General features: G+C 39.9%; 1 long non-coding RNA gene across 7 annotated transcripts in view; it reads left to right on the top strand.

Annotated features, from left to right (window-relative positions):
• Nucleotides 1-24129, top strand: part of LOC102029406 — a 60111-nt gene extending 35982 nt beyond the window's left edge. For 6 of the 7 annotated variants that reach the window (XR_001231196.1, XR_264022.2, XR_264021.2 and 3 more), the window contains one exon: nucleotides 17792-24129. This is a non-coding gene — a long non-coding RNA (uncharacterized LOC102029406). The remainder of the gene's footprint in view (nucleotides 1-17791) is intronic. The other variant, XR_001231201.1, reaches the window with a different exon arrangement.
• Nucleotides 24130-24950: the final 821 nt, after the last annotated feature.

The following is a 24950-nucleotide window of genomic DNA, read 5'->3' as shown; positions in this document are numbered from 1 at the left end:
TCAAGAGCTAAAGAATCTTCTCCTCAGCTCATCAATAAAATTCAAGGAAACAAGAGACAGTAACTTGAATGAATTCCATCTTAGTTGCTACTTCTTGTTTGAGTTTCTAAAAATCAATTGACTGTATTCTATCTGGCTGTCCAGGGAGAGCTTGGTTTGTTTTCAGAAAGGAAAAGGGGTCAAGGAGTGTGATCATCTATGTATTTGGTGAAACAAGTTCCTTCCACCAGAGTTTTGATGTTGTTTTTGTTGTAATGGTGGGATTTTTAAAGGAAACCGAGGAAGGGACCATGGAATGTGTGATTTGATTGGAATCAGACTGATTTCAAAAATGGAGTAAGTAGCTGCAAATTTTGTGCTCGTTCTTTATCAGTACATCAGTGGTATTTTCCTGAGATCCACCATCACATGTGCTCCATTGATCTTCTGTTACTTGAGGTTGGGCCCTTGTATGGGCCTCAGGTATGGAGGGAAGATGCTCTTGGTAGTTCTCTTGGTTCTCCAGGCTATAGATATCTGCCTAACTTTTATGGGTGGCTAAGACTGGAGTCTTCATAATAAATTTGAAACAGATTTTCAACATGACTAAAAACCCTTGCCTTAAATCAGACTCTACTGAATTCTATCTTAGAATCTTTGTTAGTCACAGAACTTTGTGACTCCAGAGGCCACTGAAAAAGAGGTGTCGAGTTACTGTGATCCTGGCAGGCCAAATTTAGCGCCACCTATAGTGTTGTTAATATCTTGTCAAGGAAATGGATGGTTAGTGAAAAAAAAAAATCTAGGACATAAACCAGGTGAAGTGGCACACGCTTATAATCCCAGCTTCTCAGGAGCCTGAGGCAGGATTACAAATTTGAGGATAGTTTGGGCAATTTAGTAAGATCCTATCTCAAAATTTTAAAAAGTGGGGAAGCGGGGCTGGTGATATACCTCAATGATAGGCTCTAAGCTCAATTTTTAGTACTTTCAATAATAACAGCAGTAACAACAGCAGTAATGATAATCTTGTGTGTTCACAGTGGCCTGAGTCTTATCTTCTGCCTAAAAGTTGCAGTTAAATATCATTTCTCTGAGTCAGAGATTTGGTTAAGTGTGTCCATGCTATCTGGGTTATGTTGGGGGTAACTCTGCCACTTACTAGCTATGTGATCTTGAGTAAATAGTTTCTTTAAGTTCCACTTGTAAAGTTAGAATCATAATTGTATACCCTACATACTTTTATTGTGAAAATTTCCTAACTTACCCTGTGTATTTCCTGCCCCTTGCAGTGATATACCCCAAATAACAGCTGAGGAGGATTGTGAATGAATAGGGGAATGGATTCATTAGTATCATTGTGGAAAATACATGCTTACAGAGGTGCCTTCATTTTAAATCAATCTGCAAATGTCAAGATTTAGTCAGGGAGCTGATTGCCAAATCCTAATTAGTTTCTCAGTCAAGTATATTTTAGACGCAGCATATCTCCATTTCTCTGGCGTTTTCACAAAGCATGTGCTAGACAAAGATGGAAATGTAGAAAAGACATCTTCTGCTAATTGCTTTAGAGCCTTCTACTGGCCACAGTACACGTTTTATGTTGCAGAGCTATTTAGAAGATCAGATTGTCTTCAAATGTGAGAAAAATATATACAGGTAATTTATAGTCAAATATAAATAAATTCTACGTAAGGAGCCATTAAATGGACAAAGGTGTTGGGTTGGTGATTACTTATATATTACTGAAACATGGACACTTAACTGCTTGAAGAGAAAAGTAGAATTCCCTGAACTGCTTATATTACCTCCCACTCTATCTAGAATAACGGGGGGATGATCAGCTGGACTTTCCTTAGAGAACAGCTGTAGAAGGAGAGAATGTTAATGCAACAAGGAGACATTACAGGAGCCATGATGTAGAATACTTTTTCTAAGGTGAAGTTTAAAAAAGGTAGCATCATCCTTTATTCCTCAGGACAGATTTTCTGCTAACTTCATCGCCAAATTATATTCATAACTTACATGGCATTTGAATGAAACCTTGGAAAGGGTACTTTTGCAAACGTGTTGTATTTAGAGCTAGTTGTGGCTACGGTGAATACAAGTGACATGTTTCCAAGTTAGGTAAAGTGTGGAGCGATCCCACCCAGGCATAATTGTGTGCAATGCCAATTAGAAGGTTGGTCACTTGCACAGCTTCATTTTATTGTTTTTTAATCCCATGAAATCTTTTGAGGCATCTCTATCTATGAGCTAGAGGTAGGGACAGCAAATAATAGGACTTCTCACGTGTGGGGACAAAGTGAACAAGAGAAAAAACAAGTACAACAAGAGTAAGGGAGGATGGCTACATAGTAGGGCCAGTAGGTGCTGCTGTGAGCTGGGTCCCTTAAGTCATTCAGGACTGTCCCCTACCCTGTGTGCTTGGGGGAATATAAGGAAATACACATTCACAATGTCATTGCTTTATTTCAATTTAGTTAACAGCTTTTCAAATTGACATGGTATTTTACAGCAATTAACTCTCATTACAAATCTTAAAAACATTTTTATGGATAATTACACGCCTAATTATTGTTCCTTCATTTTCATTTAATCTAAAAGAATTTAACTGTGCCATTTTGACAAGTGCTTAGTGTTTTTAAAAGTGATAGTGAATATTCTGTTACTTAAATATTCCATACACTTTCACAAACTTTCCCCCAATTCGAAAATGTCTATAAATGTAGTGATTCCCTGCCTATATGCTAGTTGCACAGTCATTGTCACATCTGTAATTGCTTGGAAAGGAATGTCACCACTGCCAAGGAAAAGTGTTTCTGACAATGTGACAGCAGGGTCAGTTAATCAGTGAGAACAAGAGAAGCATTGCGCTCCATATTTTCTGATGGTGATTGTCTGCTAGGCAGAAGGCCACCAAGTGAGCTATTGATCTATTGGAACCTAGCCCATCTGGACTGTCACAACTGATTTGCTGTCACTAAACTATTAAAACTGTGTACTTGAGGGAGATGAAGAAATTTAAAGGATAATCTGTGTAACTTAACAAGTTTTAACTATAAACCAAAGTGCATGTGGTAGGCATCAATAGTGGGGTAGTGGAATGGCAGAAATGCTGATCACTTGGATGTACACGTATCACATGAACCTCTGAAATTCAATGAACACTCCCAGATAGCATCTAAAATGCCACTTGTGGAGGGGAAGTATAAAGTAAAATATAGGGCTGCTGGGGAATACCAGTAAGTGACACACTTGCAATGAATTTTAAATAAATAAAGCAGAATAGAAGAAAAGGCAGGTGTATGTTTCAGTTCAGATACTTATTTTCCTGTGTAACATCTCTTTGAATAGCTTTTCAGAGGGATAAATTAATGAGCAGTATATGACACTTAGTCGATACTCAGAAACGCTCTTTTTCCTTCTTCCTATAAATCTTAGATTTGTGTTATTCTGTAAGAAACTCCATTTTGAAGATCTCTTCTTTCAAGGAAAATTTATTTTTACTTATTAACTGATGGTATAGAAATAACCCATTATTAATTTGTACAGCCATATGGTTTTTATGCCCTTTATAAACCTTATCATTTGATTATAATATAAACTTTTTAATTTGTTGCTTTTTATCCAACCAAAGCTAAGATAATTAAAGTTATCTTTATCAAAAACTGAGAAAGGAACACAGGAGTAGTGCTGCAGTTGCCCTGGAAATTGAACACATAGTGTATTTTTCTAGAATATATGAAGCTATTGTGTGAGCCTAATGTATTATATGCAAATAATATTTTCTTTATAGGTTTTCACCACTGTTTTATTCTCCTGGATGATGTTGATGTTTGTTCTCCTGACTTCTATAGTGCAAAGCAGAGAAGCAGAGAGTAATGATCTGTCTCTAGGGTCACAATTGACAGTGACAAATGAGGCTGCCGGTCCATACAGGTGTGAGTGACAGGCTCTGTAACGCACAGTCTTTCTGTCACGCACACACAGTTCATTCAGCCCAGAAGGTGAGTCCCACTCCGCATGGCCTTCTTGCATTTGTCTTTAGGAGCAGTGTTAAGGGGCCACTTTCATTGTGATGAACCTTTCATTTAGAGAATATTTATTGAGCACATATACTGGAAGAAGAACCCTGACAGATGAGGGGAGACCATGCAGGGATCCAAGGCATAGACCCAGCCCTTTTAAAGGTGCTAATAGTCTAACAAGCGGGCTAAGACCTGTCTACATATAACTCTAACCTAACATAAAAAATAAATGTAGCAAAGGAAGAATAGGTAGTTATTGGACATAAGAAGGGTGAGGGGTTACTTCTAGTTGGGGGCATTTGGAACAGCTTCACTCATTTTTTCTTCATTCAACAAGCACATGAGCAAGCGACGGTACTAGCCTGTGGATACAGAGATAAATAAAACACTCTCTGCCCACAGGACTTTAATTTTTCAGGAGAGGCAGGTCTCCAGATTACCAACCAAGCTGGAATAAGGCAAAGTGTTATAGAGGACTGAGGTAAGAACAAAGTGGCGTGGCGGTCTCAGTGTTCCTGTATTTGGGGAAACCAAGAGAGGAGTCGTGGTTGAAGCAGAGCTTGAAGAGGGTTTTCATTATTGAGTATATAGTCTAGTGACTAAGATCGCATGCACATAAGTAATCCCAGTAGCAGGTAAAAGGTGCCAAGTTCCCTATGAGAAATTCAGACAAGGCCTATGAGGGAGAGTTTGGGGTGAATTTGGTCATTTCCAGCCAGGTCTCTGGTAAGGATTTACTACAGAGGTCAAATTGCGGCTGGGCCTTATAGGATGAATAGGAATTCAGCACAGAAAGGAGCGAGCGCTTGCATTTGTGTGTGTGTGTGTGTGTGTGTGTGTGTGTGTGTGTGTGTGTGATAAAACAGAAAAGGAACAACACAAACAGAGGTGTGTTAGTGACGAGTGCTCTCAAGTGGTGAGAATGGACTCTGATGGCCCGTGGTACAGCCCGAGTAAAATCCACAATGTAGCCAAATCACAGAAAGTACTTGTTATTAATAGTAATAGTAATGGTAGCAGTAATAGTCTTGATATAAATATTGCATCTTTAAGAAATTTTGTACTCTGAACTCTAGGGACATACTTGGGATGATTGTACACCCCTGAGAAAACGAGTGAACCTCAGGAGCTATTAAAATAGCCAGTATTTGTTCTCTGTGCACCATTGTTGTGCTACACCTGAGTTGATCCACACAATAGCCACATGAATAGCCAAGCCTCAGCAGCTATCAAAGGCTCAGCCAGAATGTTGACAGCCGAGACAATGGGGCCATTGACAAAATGGTCCAGAGTCATGTCCAAGCGAGAGCATCTCAGAGACTTTCTGCATCCATAATACAAAGTGCATCAGTAGAGTTTACAAACAGTAGAGCTCACTGTTGGTGAAACCTAAGTTTGTGAATTAAGTCTAAAAATGATACAAAAAATTTTTTCATTCCCATGCCCCAGCTGCCTTAGCTTTCACACTTTACCTCAAAGTTAAATTTTAATGTGAGAATGTGGCTAACTGCAAGTCACACTAATGTGTTTGCTTGGGGACCTTGTTCACAAGAAACCACCAGTCTGGGAACCGTGGTCTGCAGAGGTCTCTAAATTGTTTCACTCACCCATCCAAACCCCCCACAACCAGTGCATTTCTGGATGCACTCAAGTACAAGTACATTTAGCAGATGGCCGATGATCTGGTACGTTCTTCTTGTGTGCCGATCTGTAGGGTCAGCTGATGGATGTCAAGGGTCAGCAGATGGATGTCATTGTAAACATGACTCTTTCTTGCGAGTTGCCCTAACCTTTGCTTTGTTTAATCTGCTTCACTAAGCACACAGGCTGTTGTCACAAGGCAGAGGTTCCTTAGCAAGTATTGGGAGAGCTCACAAATCTCCCCTTTCAAATGAGCTTTAGCACAGAACGCTCAGAGGTCCCTTTGCAGATTCACAACAAGCCCCTGGAAGTTTTGGAGACACCAAGCAATTAAAATCGATCTTTCTTTTGAGACCTCTGTGCCTAATACTCTCGGAGCTCTGTGCAAACATTTTTTTGTAGGCCTAAAAGTAAGGAATTATATTGCATTGGAAAAATGGTTATTATAGGTCTTAATCAAAAAAGGATTTAAAGATAACTGGTGGCAGATGTTCTGCCAATAGTCACATATCCCTCCGAGGTCTAAGCCTTGTTTCTTCTGCCTAATTTATGCACCTTCTGTCAGAAAATGGATGCGAACTAACATCATTTAGATAAACAGTAATTAAATCCTTACCTAGGAAAAAGTTATGTTTGTCTCCTTTTAATCTCTTCCTTGAGAGGATATATTCAGAATGATTCGTGTTTGTTTAAAAATAGACTTTTTGGAAATAGGGAAGGGGAGGACAGGGTGGATGAGGTAAGGGAGAATTGGGTAAAAGGCTCGAAAATGATCAAGATGTTATGTGCATATAACACTTCCCCCAAATGAACATTACTCTTATGTATTGCAAACATGTGCTAAAAAATACCATCCATTGAAATTCCCTAGAGTAAATGTCCTTGTGGCAATTAGAGACTTTCAAAACCTTTCACAGAATAGAACAACGGAGATAGAGATGAGCGAACCTGTGTTCCGAGGGGATACATAGAGCGAATAGATTGCAGGGTTTGTTTTAGAGCTCACCTGTATGACCTTGAAACTGCCAATATTCAGACTCAGTTTCTTCTTTCCAAAAATAGGAAAGGTCCGTTACATTACAGCATTGTGGTGAGGAATGATTATCACATTACTGTAACTTGGGAACTGCTTTATAAATAGCAAAGAGATATTCACATGTAAGCTATTATTATCGTCATTGTCTAAGGTCCTACGGTTTGTAGCTAGGTACTTAGAATAAATTAAATAATGCATTCCTATCTTTTCCCACTAGATGGCAGGTGAGCCACTTACTCCAAAAGTGGCTGGTTAAAGATCGAAAAACCACACTGACTATTCTAATTTGTGAGGCAGTGCAGCAGGGGACAAAGAACAAGTTAGAACTCATGAAAAGCAGGCACAGCTTGTATTGTTAGGAACAAATCTCATTCAATCACCGAAGGTTTGTGATTTGCCCAAATGTTTTATCGGTGAAAATACGGCATTTCATTTGACTATGACCAAAGGACAGCTAAGCAAATACTTTCTGCAAAGGAAGAGAGGGCAGTCCTGCTAAGGGTGAAAATTCAGAGACTGGACACCACTTTACAGATAATCTAGTATACTAAGGGTCCCAAAACTGCTTCTGTAAAGAGCCACGCAGTAAGTATTTCAGGTTTTCAGGGTGTTTGCTCTCTGGTGAAACTGTTCAATTTGGTGGTGCAGCTTCAAAACACTCAGAGACAATATGAAAAGGAGTAAGCATAGGCTGGGGATATAGCTCAGTGGCATAAGCGCCTTCCTGTCAAGCGCAAGGTCGTGAGTTCAATCCCTGGTACTGCAAAAAAAGAAAAAAAAAAAAAGAAAAGGAGTGAGCATGATTATGTTATCCAAACTTCTATTTATGGACACTGAATTTTGAAATTCATCTAACTTTTCCTTGTCATGAAATATTCTTTTGAATTTTTTTGATCATTTAAAAATGTGTAAATTGTTTTTAGTCTAAAATCGTACAAGAATGGATATAGGCTCGTTTTGGCTGGCAGGCAGTATTTTATACACCTATGGATTAATGTTAAAGACTTAAGAGTCTTAGCTGTGAGACTGACAATCTTCTCAATTAATCTATCCATCTGTGTAATATATAACTTTTATAACAAATTTTTCAGTGTACTCATTATTAAATATTTAGCATATATAAATTACTAAAAAAAATCCATTTGGTAGTTTTTGCCTGCTTTTACTATTGCGCAGTTTGTGAAAGATGACAGTCGAAGATTTCAAATAGTTGTTGCGTTTGTTCATAGAGTTGTCAGAAAAAAAAATCCAGTTAAATTTGAATTTCATTTAAAGAATGAAAAGTGCTCAGTACAACCGCATTGCAAAGGTTACCTAGGACACAAGTTTGCAATACCCTTTATCCCTAGAAAATCCATTTCAAGGCCCCTCCCCCAAGGGAAGCCTGAAAGCCTGGGTAGTACTGAGCTTTATATATACTGTTTTCCCCCTATATATTCTTAGGCACAAATTGCATGCCTTTTCCCATCTTAACTAAGTGCTTCTCATGCACTGTATATAACATTTAGAGTTCAACGTGCAGCAGCAAATCTAGCACATTTTTTCCTTCATAATTTCACAGATAAACTTGTTCGTACTGTAGGTCCTTGTGATCTCGGCATACAAGTTTGTTTTAAGTCAAGACTTTTGACTTTTTGACTTAAATGAATCACTCTACGGCTGTTCTTTGGCACATCTGAATTGCTAGTGTCAGTACTCTTACCCTTTGGTGCCAGTTTGCCATAAAATAAGGGCTACAGGAACACAAGCACAGCCATGCCTCACTGCCACTATCAATCAGCTACCCAAAATGGCTACTAAGTGACTTGACAAAGGAATCATTCACTCAGGTCCTAGGAGGATGGAGCAGGGTGGTGAAAGAGATTTCAGCATGCTATTTAGAACGATGCAAAAATTTAAATTTAGGAATGATTTATTTCTGGAGATTTCTAAGTAATCGTTTCAGACTGATTAACTGTGAGTAACTGAAAGCACGGAAGGCGAAACCGGGTGAGGGAGAACTACTGTTTAGAATAGAAAGTATTTGCTGTTTATCTGGGGCCCAGTTTTATCTGGGTGACCTGAATTTTTATTTACCAAATCTGACATTTGTTCTTGTGCTTATGGGCTTTGCCCAGTCCTCACTTATTAAAGTCTTGAAAATAACCAAAGGTCGGAAGACAGGACTCCTGAAGGAAAATATGTCTGGAGATTGGGAGAAATGCCTCTCTCCCTCCCCATCTCTCTCTCCCTCTCTCCCTCCCTCTCTCTCTCCCTCTGTCTCAGTCTCTCTCCCCTCCCTCTGCCCTCCCCCACCCCCTCAGGGCTCTGTGGAGCTAGACAAATGCTTTACACTGACCACCCCACCGCTAGCCTTGTTCCTGCTCAGGTTGGGGGTAGATCAGTCTGGGCTGCCAGTCTCAGTGGGAGAGTCATTTTAAGTGTGAGAAACCCGAAGTCGCGCGTGCACAGGCATTTGCTGTTTTTTGGTGACAAAGAACCCTGAGAGAAACTTGAGGTTTAAAGATTAGGTGAGAACAAATGCAACTGCCCCCGCCCAGGCTGGTGTTCTATGGGGCTCTTTGGGAGTCTCCCACTTCTTGATGGAGATTTGAAGTGTGACCGGGAATGCCTGGGGGGACCCATGTTACCGGGGTTTGTTTGTATGTGTAAGGGTTGAGTACGGCTTATTACTAAGTGTTAATTCACTTCGACTTTTGGGAAAGACATGGTCGTGAAATCCTGATTTGATCTGATATTCGTTCCAGCTCGAAGATTTCATCCCCTTTCCACCTGTAGATCAGCGACTGTTTCGGCTACTGAATAAGAAACAGACGTGTGTGTGTGCGTGCGCGTGTGTGTGTGTCTTCTCCCTGTGACCCGGAGATGGCCAATATGGGAGTACCCCTGGGCTGCCTCTCTGGGGACAGCATGGGGCAAGGAGGCAGTGGTGTCCCGGTGTGAATCTCTCATCCCCGCAGGGTCGAGCCCGCCCAGCGAGAGGGAGGCGAGCGCGGGCGGGCGGACTCTGGAGCCGCTGCCCTCCTTAGGGGCAGGTCTCTCTAGAAGCAGCCGGTGGAGAAAGGCGACATTGCAGGGCACTGCGTCAGAGTAGGCGCGCTGCCAAGATGAAACGCATCGTTCCGGAAGGGAAGCAGATCCAGCCTTGGCGGTTAGAGAGGAGATTGCGGGGCCCTGAGCAGCGGGAGCGGTAAGCCCATATCTTGCAAAATTCCACTTTATCCATCTCGGTTTCTCTCAGGCGGCTGCCAGCACCCCGAAGCCTAGCTTCCTCGGCTCCCAGCCTCACAGCGCCCGCCTCTGAGGCCTCTTCCTGCTCCTCATGCCCGGGCAGCGCCCGCCCCAGCCCTGGCACCCTGGATTCTTTCTGCCCCTTTCCAGCTACGAAACTCTGGCGCTGTCTTAACGCCCTCATTGGGACCACCAGAGCCTAACTAGAGCGCTAGGAGAGAGGCACCTGCCTCAGGTAGAGAATTAAGAAAGCATAAAGACGTTCAGTAGTCAAATACTTTCATACAGTAACTTTAAGATTCAAAGGTAATGCCAAAAATTCCGCGAGGAAGAAATTTGAACATGTTAGATAAAGGCAGGATCTGACCCTGAACTTAATAGACTTAATGGACTTGGCCTCGCTTGCCACCCGCTGACCTCAGCTCTGCTCAGCACTTCTGAAGGTGCTATGTCCGGCGCTCTCTACAACCTTACCGTTTAGCCTTTCATTGAAAGGGGCTGGGGATTTAGCTCAGCGGCAAAAGCGCCTGCCTGGCAAGCGCAAGGTCGTGAGTTCGGTTCCTGGTACCGGAGAAAAACCAGAAAAACCAAAAAAAAAAAAAAAAAAAAAAAAAAGAAAGGAGCTGATGTCTCCGCGTATGTGCCTGCCGGCTCAGCCTGGGGAGCAGGCATAGCTACTGTCGCCTAGTGCTCCAGGATTCGGTTGCTTTCGAAGGGAGGAGGGCCAGCGGGCAGGAGGGGGATGCAGAGAGGAGGCCAGAACTACTGGAATGTCCTTTGGTTGAGTCAAAAAGCTTTAAAGGAAGCACAAGTAGCAGGGAATGTCTTTAGAGGTCCTGTTGAGAAAGAGGAGTGCTTCTGCACTCCCGGCCTTATTCCCCTCTAGCCTGCTTGAGCATTTGGCGATATAGTTCGGTTTACGTTTGCAGCCCGGCCAGCACGTTCAATAAAGCTCACACTCACTCAATGAGGATCACACTCCCCCTCAGATCTCCTTAACCCTCCCCGCGGGTGGCCAGACACTATGCTAAGTGCTGGCGCAAAGGGGCTTCCAGTTTTCATTATAGACGGGAACCTTTGTATGCAATTGTTGTGCTGTTCTCCGGCTTTGTGGTCAGGGAGGTGGTAAGTGACTCATGCAGCAGAGCACTAGGAGATGCCACAGTGGTATTGCAGGCTCGTTACAGGCTCCTTGCTTCCTTCTGTCTTATGCAGGGTGGTGATAAGCAGGAAGGGCAAATGGAAATCAGGATAACAATGTAACTTTAAGCGGGGATATTTGAAGCTTTGGGTGTGGTGGACCCCCAAAAAGGAGTAAAGGGAATTTGGTGGAGCACTCACCCTATCTTTGGCTCGCCGTGAACAGCTCCGTTCCTTTAAAGAGCTATAAAGTCAACATTCTACTTAAGGTAACAGCGGAAGAAGTTGAGATAAGGAATCACTGTGGGCAACTTTAGGACTCAGTAGGTCGCTTTAGCTTTTGCATGACCGCCGGAATTTGGCTGTTCTACACTATGACCAGTAGGCGGCACTGTTGCCACATATACGATTTTGATATTTTAATGGAAAATTTCAGAGCGATAAAAATACTTTTATCCAGTAAGACTTACAAATGATTTTCTGTGAAATCTTAACATAAAATACATTGTTATTAAAACTTATGGATATCTATTTGGTTAATGAGCCATTTAACTCTAGAAGGGAAAGGAAGATATTTCATAACTGTCTTATCATCAAAGATCAAAATAGCAAGGACAAATAAACAGTGTGGTAATATCATCATTCGACCTCTAAGCTGCTTGAACATATATATTAGGGTTTTTACCTTTAGGCATGATATTTAAATTTTCAAACAGGTTAATGTGAATTTCTAGTCTTCATTTGGATCAATGAAAACTGGTAGGTGCATACAATTTAGCTTTCTAAACAGACATCTTTGGTAAAATTTGGTCTCGCATGCAATGGGCATTTAAGAAGTAAAAATACAAACAGTTTATAGTGAAATACTGTCAAGAAATAATTTTGTGATCTGAGGAGGCCTGAGATCAAAAGTTCATTGTGTTTAGCTAATATTAATGGACGATTTAATGGGCAAGTTGGATCAGTTCTAATGTACTTGCTCCAGTTTTGATATGGATGTATGAATCAAAAAGGAAATTGAGCTTGGAGAAGCTCAGACTCACATTTTGTATTGGAACCCATGAGTTTTTCTGGGTGTTCTGTTTTGATATGATTTTACCCATTCTTATACTATGGGTATTACAATTTAACCAGAAGCTTCTTGTGTTAAGGTGCTTTTGAAACAGTGAAGAATTATAAGATGGGAAGATCACTAGTTTCAAGTGCAGTGTAGTGATTAATTATGGAATCTGGAGCATGATTACATAGGCTTAAATACTGGGCTTTAAGGCTGGGTTTGTAGCTCAGTGGTAGAGCACTTGCCTAGCGTGTGTGGCACCCTGGCTTCCATCCTCACAAGTAATAACTAACTAACTAACTAATATTGGCCTTTGGCACTTAATGAATTTTGTGACCTTGGACAGATTAATTAACCTCTGTGAGCTACATTTCTTCATCTATAAAAAAGGGATAAGAGTAATGGTAACACCTGCAAAATAGGCTTGTATGAAATGTTAAATTCCAGTCTAAGGAAACAATGTGAGCAAAGGTGTAAATGGGATTTTGGTTGTGGCTCGTGGGTAAGTTAATCTTCCCAGAGAACTTTTCTGAAGGAAGGTGCAGTATAATGCCTAGTAATGCAGGAAGTGAGAATTAGGATGAGGCACTGAGGGTTAGACCGAGGAGTTTAGAATGTGTCCTTTAATTACTAGGGGGCCACTGAAGGCTTTCTGCACAAGAGAGCAAATTCACCGAGGTACTGATTGGGGGAATAACAAGTTGGTGGCTAGGAGGCTAGCCTGGGAGCTCAAGATCTATTGGGAAACTGTTATAATGCTCTTGAGTTGACAGAGAATTTTATGTGAAGTTGGACAATGACAATGAGCAGTAGGCAATGTGTGACAGTGGGGAGACTGGGTAGGTTTTGGTTCCTGCTTATATATGGGGACCATGGAAAAGGCTCAAGTGCAGAATCAGAGTTCCCTGCCCAAGGGACATCTTACACGTCACCACGTTAAGGACACTTTTGTGTGTGTGTGGGTGTGTGTGTGGTGCTACTAGGGACTGAACCCAAGGCCTTCTCACTGAGCTACATCTCCAGCCCTTTTCTGTTTGGAGACAGAATTTTGCTAAGTTGCCCAGGCTGGGCAATTTGCTAAGTTGCCCAGGTTAAGTTGCATTTAACCTGGGCATAAAAATTCAGTTTTTTACTATTTATTGATTTATTTATTCATTGATTGATAGTGCTGAACTTGCAATCCTCATGTGTCAGGCTGCTAAAGCGCTGGGATTACAGGTGTGCGCCAGCACAATGCCTTGCCGTTTCCTCTGATGACCGCTACATGGCATGCCCACAGTGTGTGACACCCACTGTGCCCCAGGCAGTCCTCCAGGCATGGAGGAGTCAGTGGCGAGCAAGGTGAATGCAAGGTCCCTGCTTTCATGTAGCTTGTGTTGTAAATAGAAGAAAGACAATACAGAATAACTAAAATTATCCTGATACTTGCTATGAAGAAAAACAAAGTAGGGTAAAGGGTTAGAAAGGGGTTGTAATTTTAGGGGAAGCAATCAGGAAAGGCTTTCCTGAAGAGGTGACCTTCGAACAAAGGCCCTGATGAACTGAAACCACGTGGATGCACGAATCTATGTGGAGGAAAATCAGTTCCAGGCTGAGCGATGAACAAGTGCAAAGGTCCTGCTGAGGCAGAGGCATCACGGGCAAGTTCAAAAGGAGGCCTAAGACCAGTACCCTTTGCTTGTACCGCCATGGGTTTCCCTGTGAAATCAGGCAGAACGAACAAGAAGTGCAGGAGTCTGAGGGGATTGGTAGCGACAGAGTCTGATCATATAGGGACTTGAAGGCTGCAATACTCCTTAATCTACATTATCAGCCTTTGCATTTTTCTAGACTGGCTCTTTTGCACACTTCAGGTGTCTACGATTTAGTCTTTGACTTGTGTTTTCTATTTGTAAGGACTAATTCCATAATCCAGCGTGCTTTCTAGAATATCTAATGAGGTCAGTATTTTCCTCCTCACTATGAAAAAGCAGAATTTCCTATGTGTTATTTGTGCCAAAACATTGTAACAAGGAAGGGTAAGTGAGATTCACTCAGAAAGCCTTTTTCATTCATTGCAAAAATAAAGCCTTTCATTAATATCACGACGTTCAACATAACCCCATTGCACCAAACGCGTCTGCTGTCTGAAGGCCCCTGTGATGGGCCTTATCTGACTTTGCCAGGTTTGTTTGGACTCCGCTTCTGCCAGCCTTTGTTTCAACCACATCTCTCACCTGCTCCTCATACGTGCCCAGGACTTTCTGGCCTCTGCCTGTGCCCTCACCTCGCACCTTCTACTTGCCTGCCCCTTCCCCTTCATGCTGGAAATCCTACCCATTTTTGAAGATCCCATTTCAGTACTTCACACAGGCATGTATATCTTACAAACTCGGATCTTTTCTGTTCAGACCCTGTCAAGGTGTTGGGAAATGGTTAAGACATAGGGATGCGAGGACAACACAGTCAGTGAGAGGTCAGAAATACTGCAGTGACAGGGAGCACCCACCAGTACTCTGGGCCAGCCAGCGAGCCAAGAAAGCTTGCTGGAAGAGGCGGTGCTTGAACTAAGTGCTGAAGTTCTGAAAGAAAGCTGGGTGATTGAAATTGCCCCTTCACTGGCCACTGTATAGTTTACAGAAAAGAAAGGGAAGAGTTAATGAAAGATGGGTCTGGAAAAGTAGGGGCCGGGGATATAGCTCAGTGGCATAAGCGCCTGCCTGGCAAGTGCAAGGTCCTGAGTTCAATCCCTGGTACCATTAAAAAAAAAAAGTAAAGTAAAAGAAAAGTGGGCAGGACCATTTTAGGGGAGAAGTTGGACTTCGGTAAGCTGAGCGGACTCAGGAAGTGTTTCAAAGTGGAGAAAGCAGCAGATTGGATCCATCTGTCAGAGAAGTTGGTCTAGTTTTCAAAAGTCAGTTGAATGGTGTCTTTGTTATCATTAGTTAATGCACTGGGGCCACCTAAGGAATTTTGGCAAAAATAAAGGTTCCTCATGGAACGCTCACCAGCAGTTCCCACTTCCGGGTATTGTACTCGAAAACGCTGAGTGACTTGTGAGGGCCTGTACTTTTCAAGCCTACTGCTTTACTGCATGTGCATGTGGGGTTTTAAGGGTTTTGAAAGGGGAAAATGAGAGTTCTGAGAACTCGTATAACAACCCCTTACGACCAAATGTCCTTGTATAACAAAAGTGAAAATTAATTCAGTCCTGTTTGTCCAAACAAATCCTCACAGTCTATGGCATTTTAAAAAGTAGTCCTTGTTCTTTTCTGTTGAAATCCTCAGAGAAAAACATCCTGATACCCTCCTGTGCTTCTGAGCACTTGAGCAGTAGAGCTCCAGCTCCTGATTAAAGAGCTGGCTGGTCGGGCTTTATTTCTTCTTCCAGAGGCCGCCAGGGGTTCTCTGCCTCAGAAGGATAAAGTGGCGTTATCTTCTCCACCCTGTAGATTAACAGATTAATGTACTTTAGAAACGTACCTTGAGAGCAAGTACGCTTGATTAAACCATTATTTATTAGTGTCCTAACAATTTCAAGTCTCTTTATTGCTTGTGGAACAAAAAAGGAACACAGAAAGTTATTTCAGAGGCCTTAGTCTTCACACTAACGCAGTCCCAGTAGGGCTCTTCCAATAGTGACGGACGCTTAGTAAAGTCAGAGAACACGGGATGGAACTCTGACTCAAAGTAAGTGTTCTGAGTAAAGGAATAGTCCATCATTTGAGAACTGGTTGAACAGAATTCTACCCAGTTATTTAGTTTAACACATAGCAGTCATTCTCCCTACTCAGAAGTATCAGCTGTAATGCTCTTACTGGTGTGTTCCTCATTTCCTTTTCTACAATCTCCATTTGTTGTTTAGGGTGGAGAACAATTACTATTAGTGTTAAGAAGTTAAACTGTCCTCATAGTCAAATAATCTGGTTTCTGGGGAAATTGCTGTGTTTTTTTTTTTTTTTTTCAATCAGTAGAAAGAGAGAAGGCACAAAAATTCAGTTTTTTACTATTTATTGATGTATTTATTCATTGATTGATTGTGCTGAGGAGTGAACCCAGGGCCTTGTGTATGCTAAGTGAGTGCTCTGCCACTAAGGTATAACTGCAGTCTTGAGGCTCTTACCTTTAAATTGACACTGAGATTTAGGCTGCAGAATGCCTGTGTATCTCATCTCATTGCTTGATGTGGGGAAAATGTTTAAAGTGATTTCCCTCCAATGATCAGTTCTTTAGTTGTAAACATTCATCTTGCATTTAACCTGGGAAGCCATATATATACATATATATATATATTCCACCCATACACATATTTTTTATTTTAAAGAGAATTTAAAAATAGCAAAATACCAACAACATAGAAAGAGTAAATAAAACACACACATATTTTTAACAAAAATTTTCAGGCATATAGAGAAATAGTGAGTCATTGTCAACCTACCAACAAACCATGTGCGTTTAATAATTAAAAACTTTTCATAAAAGAAACTGCTCATCAATATGCATTTGCTTCAGTTCTCCTACCAAAATATGGTTATTTGCCGATCTCATATCCAAGGGTAGACAGCAATTACATAGTGATGTATAACAGCTGACTCATGTTCAGATTTCTTTTTTTTTTTTTTTTTTTTTTTGGTTTTTCTCCGGTACCGGGAACCGAACTCACGACCTTGCGCTTGCCAGGCAGGCGCTTTTGCCGCTGAGCTAAATCCCCAGCCCCATGTTCAGATTTCTCCAGTTTTCCCCATCTGTGGCTATTTATTAAGTATTAGTGATGCCTTTATCGTAAGATCAGAGATCTGAGAACTTGATACTGTTACTCAGTGCGTATGAGTCAGGAGTATGGATTAGCAAAACAGCAGGATTTCAGCAGGTAAAATGTATACTAATTATTCATTTGGAAACACATCTCTCCCCAAGCTATGATAATCCTCTGAGAAACTCAAAGGTCAATTAGGATCAATTTGAGCCACTACTTTGCCTACCTTGAAGCTCTGATGCCATCAGAATTCCCCTGGCTCTAGGGTAGAGAAAGAATTCCACTGAGAGAGAACTCTAGACTGTTGCAGATGGCCAACTGGTTATTATTCCAGCACCCATTTTCAGGTGGTCCATCCTTTCCCCTATGCCTTGAAATACTACCACAGAACTGTAACAGCACTAAAAGAAAATGAATGAAGAGGCTGTTATTATCTTACTCAGGAGAAGGCTTTTCTTAGCAAGATATGAAACACTTCAATGCATAGATAACTGAGACGTCTTAAGGGCAAAAGACAAAATAGACAACATTAGAAAATAAACGACAGTCTTGGAGAAAATAGTTGTAATATAGAGATGTTTAAATAATAAGAGCTCCATTAAATGCTAACAGTAACTGCAAATCAGTAGACTGGAAAAAACAAATGCACAGAAATTGAAAGATGAAGAACTAGAATGGAAAGATGATTAAAGAAATGAAAGTTAAACCAAAAATGAAATATCTCAAATCACAAAGGTCAGTAATGTTCCATGCTGGTGAGCACATGGGAGAAAATCACTTTCCTTTCCTGTTAGTGAGCATACAAACTGGTAAAACCTTCATAGCAGCAATGTGGCATATATAATAATTCCAGATTTCTATCCTTTTTCTCTCTTGAGGTGTTCACTCATACTACTTCTGCTCTGACTTCATTTCCTACTTTTGTGTCTGCTTTCTTCTAGATGGTGGTATTTGTGGTTCTGACCCTGGCCTGGTAGCCTGAGCTTGAGCCCCGATCCCTTCACAACTGCAAGTGATTCTCCTGCAGCATTTGAGCTTAGCCATTTTACACCTTTGAGAGATTGGGAACGATATGCAAGTTCACGGCACCATCGTGTTGTCTTGCTGACTCTGGCATGCAACAAGGCCAGCATCTGAGTTATTTGCTTCCCCTTTGTCCTTATGCCTGTTGTCCCCACTGCAGCCATTTATCATGTGCATGTGTCCTTGTACCAAAACTGTCTAGCCCTTCTTATTTGTCTTGTGAATTTATCATTTGGTTATTAAGTACTATAAATTAATATTGTAAACTGCATAATGATGTGAAACTTGAACTGTAAATTTGCATAAATTAGGGTAAGAATTGGCTCCAAGCAAAAGACAAAGAAGGTAGATGCTAGAAAAAGGAGTGAAGAGTTTGAGAAAAGTAATGTTGACAGCAAATAAAATGAGAGGTTTGAAATGCTTGGTAATGGTGAAAAATCAAGACCTCCCAAGGGCATTTTTGGGGCATTAATGAAAGTCCAATTTGTACAAAAGAGAAAAATGAGAAATCAGTTAGGGCCAATACACTGACGGGTACATCAGAATCTCTAGGAAAATTATACATAATTCGAAATGCTAAAATACAGAGACAACAGAAATACATTTACTTTCATGGCTTCCAAAACAAAGAAGATTGAATAGGCCACTTTCCATATATATTATCCGCCAGTGAGCATCACAAAAATGCAAGTTTAACTTTCTGTCTGGAACAAAAGTTACACCATCCATAGCTGTCAGAGGAAGCAGATCATACTGAGAATATCTGAAGAGACCGATCAAAGAAATGTTTTCCCTGAACATGTTTTCAGGGCTGATGGAATGCTGTGTTCTGGAAGTGCATGCCAACCTGCACATCCATTGCAAAGGATGACAAAAGGACCAGGAATTTGAACCCTGGAAAAGACATGCTCAGAGGACTGCTTCATTCCATTGCTGCTTCTGACTTCCTTAGTAATCACAGGTTGCTCACAAATTCCAAGGTCCTTACCCTCTGAATGCCAGAAACATCTTTCTGCCTAATGAATGGAAACCATAAAATCTGACCCACTGAAAAACTCTTTTAGAACTGGATTTTGAAGAATTTTACTCCTGAGGCTAAAGAATATTTTGACAGAAAAAAATCTTGAAAGTGTTCCTGAATCTGCACACTGCTCCCACTAATGAAAGTATGAGAGTAAATGCTGATCCTTGTGTTCTAGTCAACTCCATTCCCCCTGTAGAAGTTCACTCCTCAAATCTCTGCCTCTGATACAGCCCAAAATGTTCATGATGCGCTGTACTCTGATAGTAGTTTGGCAAAATTTCTCCATTTGTAATGATTTGACAGTAGGTGAGGAATCCATGAGAAAATAAGTCAGTCAACCCTGAACGGAATCTGGCAGAAACTTTGAAATAAGGTGTTAGCTGATTTTCAAGGTCTCTTTCCAGTAGTGGAAGAAATTGAAAATTTTGTAATATCTGCAAAACACTTAGTTGTGGGAGGGTTTAATGAGATTAAGTGACATTGCCAAACTGTTAGACTCTCACCCTATTAAAAGAGCTGAGAAATATTTCAGAAATGTGATCACATAAAATGTTGATAAAAGAGGCCACAGTAGGTTAACATCCAAAGCTCAAAGCAAATCAAATTGTGATGATTCAGAGGAAACAGATCTTTGATGGAATGTATATTGATCTCGGGCAAGGCTTCAATGATTATCCACAATTCTATAAAGAGTAGTAAGAAATCTTCAGACAGAGGTCAGTAAGTCTTCTCTCTCTGCTTATTTAACAGGGGAGAAGGATCTGGACTATCTGCCATGCCATCCAAACCTATAGTTCAAACAACGCTGCAAGCATAGTTGAATCTTGGGATTCAGACTCTGATGGCTGTAATGGCGTGGTGATCCATTTGCTGGAGTATGAAAGTGGACAAGAAGACTGAGCTTACTTCTTTTCAGACAAAATCTGATTTTCTCTATTCTTCCCCTATCACTGCTGTCATAACTGCCATTTTTATTTGTACATCATCATCCTAACCTTGAGATCAGAGAGAACTAGAAAGCAATTACCCAATAATCACTACGGCTAATGCAAAATTTGTAAAGTGTTGAGATTTACTTTAATGTTTTATTTCAGCGGGCAGCCCAGTTGTCTGGGCTTTCACAATATTTCCTTCTCTGCCCCATTTTTTTCCCTAAAAGGTCTCAAATTCGTCCAACGTACAAACTATGGATGTTTCAGGAACTCAGCTCTAGAATCTAAGGAAAGGGCTACTGTACGGAATTTGACAATTTGATTTCTTACTTTTGACCCTAATGTTTATTTTAATTCTGGTGAAGCTTAACCATTTTATTAGAAGGGACTAGTTTAGTATAAGTTAATTTGTTTTACAGCTATGTATAAGTTGCCTATTGAACGGTCCTGAAAGACAGTACATTTATGATGAATTCCTGAATTTTCATTGGTGCATTGTCAAAACGGAAGAGCTGCCATGAAAATTATAGATCCCCTCTGTTCTCAGAACTGTCCCCATATCTACTGATACATCTGATCATATATCTCCTCACTGCTGATACTTCTTGTTCTCTGATGGTGGTGGAGAATTCATTTCCAGATTGAGTTATTTTCTTCCCTCCTCAATCCAGTATATTTATTTTACAGATTCGATTGTTTTTCAAGTGTTATTATTTTAGTTTTAGTTTTAGATATTTGTAATTTTCCAAGCAGACTCCACAGAGTGGACAAATCATCACAAATCCAGAATTATGCAGCTGATACCTTACTCTAAGAATTCTTGGCAAACACAAATGATGAACTCTCCAGTTCCTTCGACTGTTCCATACATTCTTACATGATGTTCAATTTAAACTCAGATGGATAGTTATTCTGGATAATAGAGACACATAAAGTCTGAATAATATTGTTGTTTCTTCTGTTTTAACTGCTACTCGGGCCATGATTATAGCACTGACACCATAATTACATCTCATAATGATGCACGAGAAAATCAAAAGCAGGAATGACAAGTCTGGCATGAATTTCCAGAAAGAGACATTACTTAGCTTGAAAAAACAGAATGACAGCTGAGAATGATGAAATTTATGTATGGTCATGAAGTAATGCTGCCTTTGAGCAATTATGTCAGAAATAACACTGGAAATACACTGAATATGGTCTTGTAGGATGCGTGGAAGAAACCTGCTTGAGTTGAAATTAGGAATGAGTGAAGCCAGTAATTTTGCCCTTAATCTGGAGGTCTGAAAGATAGGCTACCTATATCTGGATGAGAAGTGAAGAGGAAAAAAGAAAAAACATTAAAAAGGAAAAGAAGGCTTGCTTGAATGGTTATAATTAAAATGGTGAAAGATTTATATGATCTGAAGAGAAACCAGAGTATTTGAATGGTTTTAATTAAGAAGAAAGATACCTTCCCCAAGTTCAAAAGAGGCAAGTAGGAGTTAAAAGCCTGCAGTAGGTTGCTGGGGATCTAGTGACACCAGAGGGCCAGGTGAGGAATTTGTGCTTTTCCTCTAAGCCACAGTTTTTCTCAACCCTGACCATATATGAGGGTCATGATGAGAGTTTTGAAAAATACTGGGTCCTGCTTCCACACTTGGTGAGCCACTGATAGGACCAGCGTCTATATGTTTGGCAAGTCACTCAAGCAATTATTTGTACAATCATGGTGTAAACCACTTCTGTAAGACTATATAGAATTAAGATAGATAATATTAGACAAATGGCAGTAAATTCATGAACTAGAAAATCTTAAACAGAGGCATTCTACTACAAGTTCAAGGGATAGTTTCATTAAGTAACTTCTCTCATTCATTATGTGTCAAATGAGAAAATAGGATCATTTGTTCTTCAAGGTCCTGTTTTTGATGCTACCTTGAGAGAAAGATGCATCAATTTCATTGGTTAATTTTGGGAGTACCTAAACCTGCTGATAGAGACTCAGATAAATAGTAATTGTATTTCATTATATGCTGTTATTTTAAAAACTGGGCTTATAATTTAAGTTTTACCATATTTTAGTTCCTCTCAGAAAACAAAATTAGGCTTAGAAATTATAAAAGAAAAGGCAGACATAGCATCAGCTTCCTGAAATGAAATACAGAAAATACTCCCAGGCCGTGTTTTTTTTCTTCCTGTAATAATGGTGTTTTTCCCTCTGGGTTTGGGAAAAATAATGAATAGGTATTGTGTGTAAAATACTTTAACATTTTATACCATTGTTTCCAATTTTCCAGAAAACTGGAAAAGTCTATATGTATAAAATTTTATGATTCCATGGTTAATCTGCTTAATCTAGTCTAGAGGTAAATATTTTTTAAGTCAACAATCTTTTTCATTAGTATAATCAGTGGTTCCATATGCCTTCAGAGTATGAACTTTTTGGATAATTGGAACATTTTTGAGATTACTGCCTGGGATAGTTTTTTCTTTTAATTTGAACAGAATTAGGGAAATCAAATTGCATCAACGAGGAACTCAGTACAAAATAAGTACAAAATCAATGATTGTAGCTTTTTAAAAAGAATACCTATACTTTGGCATGATAGGGGGAAACATTTTTCTAGGGCCCAAGTCATTTAAAAGAAAAACTGGAAATCTAATTCTTGTTTAAGACATCTAGTTAAAATAATCTAAGAAGTATTACTAATAAAGTAAATGATAGGACAGTTTAATGTGGTTAAGTTTAATAAGTCGGTAGAACACATAGGAGGATGTGAAAGTTTGGAAGGATAAATGGTAAAAGTAGAATTTGATGACAACACCGCAGTATAAATAGCTATTGCTCTTTATGTGTAGAATACCCTCCCTCCCATTTGGAAAATACGGAAAACGTTTAGTAGGTTTGAGTGATGACTACCTTTTTTTGTCTAATAATTTGAATAAGGCCTTGAGCTAATATTAAGAAGCACAAGGAAAGTTTCTTATAGACATATTCAACCACTGTGGCAAAAAGGAACAAAATAGAAAAATGAAGGTGAGGGGAAAGGGCAACGCAGGCTGCTAAAATGCAGAGAATATATTAGAAAACTGACATTCCTTGTAAAAGGAGACTTTTGGTTAAAATCTTTTTAAGTTCAAAATGCAGACAAAGCTTTTTAAATTGCACATTTGGCTCACGTAGCTGCCAGCACCACTTCTTATGTTAGTAAAGGGTTTTGACCGTGTGTGGCATCTGAAAGCTTATGTGAATAATATTTGCACTGTGGAAATATATTTATCATTGAACTTTACATAGTATTGTTATCTTTTAATGGTCTTTGCTGTCAGTATGTTATGGTTGTTGAATAGTTCAGAAATAAATGTGTGCTATAAGCACGGTGTGCATATTTTGCCAAGCCATACAAGCAAACAAAAACTATATAAAATAATAAATAATATGTTTTATGAGCGTGAATCACAACTACTGAGAAATTGAATCTGAATGTAGTATATTGGAGACATTGCACTTCATCCTTTTGGCTTTTCTAATTAGCCCATCATTGGAAACACGAAGCTGACTCTTGGCTATTTGACAATGGGACGATGAGTGGCACAAGGAGAGCGACATGAGACTTAGAGTGAGGTCTTTAACATTGACTTCCTGTCTGCTCTGGGTTGAAGACTTTCCCTCTTTGGTGCTTACTGCTTAGTCATGGCAGCATCAACCTTGGGTTATAAGGTTGTGAGGAATTAGCATGGAGTCTATGCTTTGGAATCAGAGAGACCTGTTTTCAAATCCTGCTGCTGCCAATTACCAGCCATGTGACTGTGGACATGTCTCTTCGCTTCTGCATACTTCAGTTTCTAATCTGTAAAATGGGGTCAAAATACCTGCATTATAGGGTTCCTAAGAAATTATATGAGATGCTTAGTACAGTGCCTGGCACATAGTAAGCGCTCAATAAATTGCTGCTATTATTATTATTAAAACACAGGTAAGAATTATATAACTAGAGGATGATAGTTCATTCCTGTCTTGATGAAATGTTAATATTTAATTTCTCTTAAACAAGTTATAAATGATCGCTTTTAGAGAGGAAAAGGAATAAGAAATGAATTCTAATATTTTTCTTTGTTGTTGATGGATACCTGAAGCAATAATTCCTTTGTTATTAAATTACTCCTTAACGTGCAGTGATTACTCATACTATATTTATAATGTGGTTAGCATCACAGGACATTTATTTGGTGATTAAAAGTCATGACTTTTAACATGAGTACATTCCTATTATGTAGAAAATAAACCATTCACAAGGATGGTTCTTCATAACTGGCATCTGAAATTCTTGGTATTTCTCATACTTGTGATGGCATCTGAGTATTTTAAAGTAGTAATGTTTAGAATTCGGAGTATTTATCATAACTCTTGCGCTGTGACAGCTGAGCAACAGAACTGTCACTGCCTCAGTCAACCCCTCACTACCGCGTACTAGTATCACTTTAAGTATGTTACCTTTTAGTATATGATATATATATATAATATATATATATTTTCAAGGCTTAGCTGCTTGACTAACTTTCCCTGTATACAGTTCTCATCCAGATATTGCCTTCTTCTGAAACCTTCAATGACTGCCCATCATCTATATATTCCAGTGCTTGATCTTTAAATCATGGCCCAGTCCCAGTGTACCTTACCAATTTTGTTGCCTGTGTCCTCTTTTGTGTACTGTATTTGATGGTCCCTTGTGTTCTTCAGCCTTATGTAAATACTGAGAACCTTTAGCCTGTAGGTCAACTTTGATCCCTTACACTTGCCACTTACGCTTTTGTGTGTAAGAACAGAAATTCTGTGTATTACCTAAAACCGAGATGCCTGAGGTAATCCTAACAAGTTATAATCTCTTTCTTGTTCCCCTCCAAATATGCCCAATGGGGAGGAGTGTTCTCCCACTCTTTTCTTAAGCCTCCAGCCTGCTACATTAACCCTATTTTATCTTTACAGACTCTCAGCCATCTTAGTTGAGCTTCTGAATGCAACTTACTGAGTTTTGGTTCCAAATATAAGGTTTCTTATATGGGAACCTGAAATAAATGCCCAAAGTTCTAAACTCCATTCTTACATTCTTGCCAGCCTCATCCTCTCATTATCATCAT

The sequence above is a fragment of the Chinchilla lanigera genome, unplaced genomic scaffold, assembly GCF_000276665.1.
Source record: "Chinchilla lanigera isolate Chin_1 unplaced genomic scaffold, ChiLan1.0 scaffold00088, whole genome shotgun sequence".
Lineage (NCBI taxonomy): Eukaryota > Metazoa > Chordata > Mammalia > Rodentia > Chinchillidae > Chinchilla > Chinchilla lanigera.
Note: the sequence above shows the minus strand (reverse complement) of the source record. Positions and strands in the feature narration are given on the sequence as shown.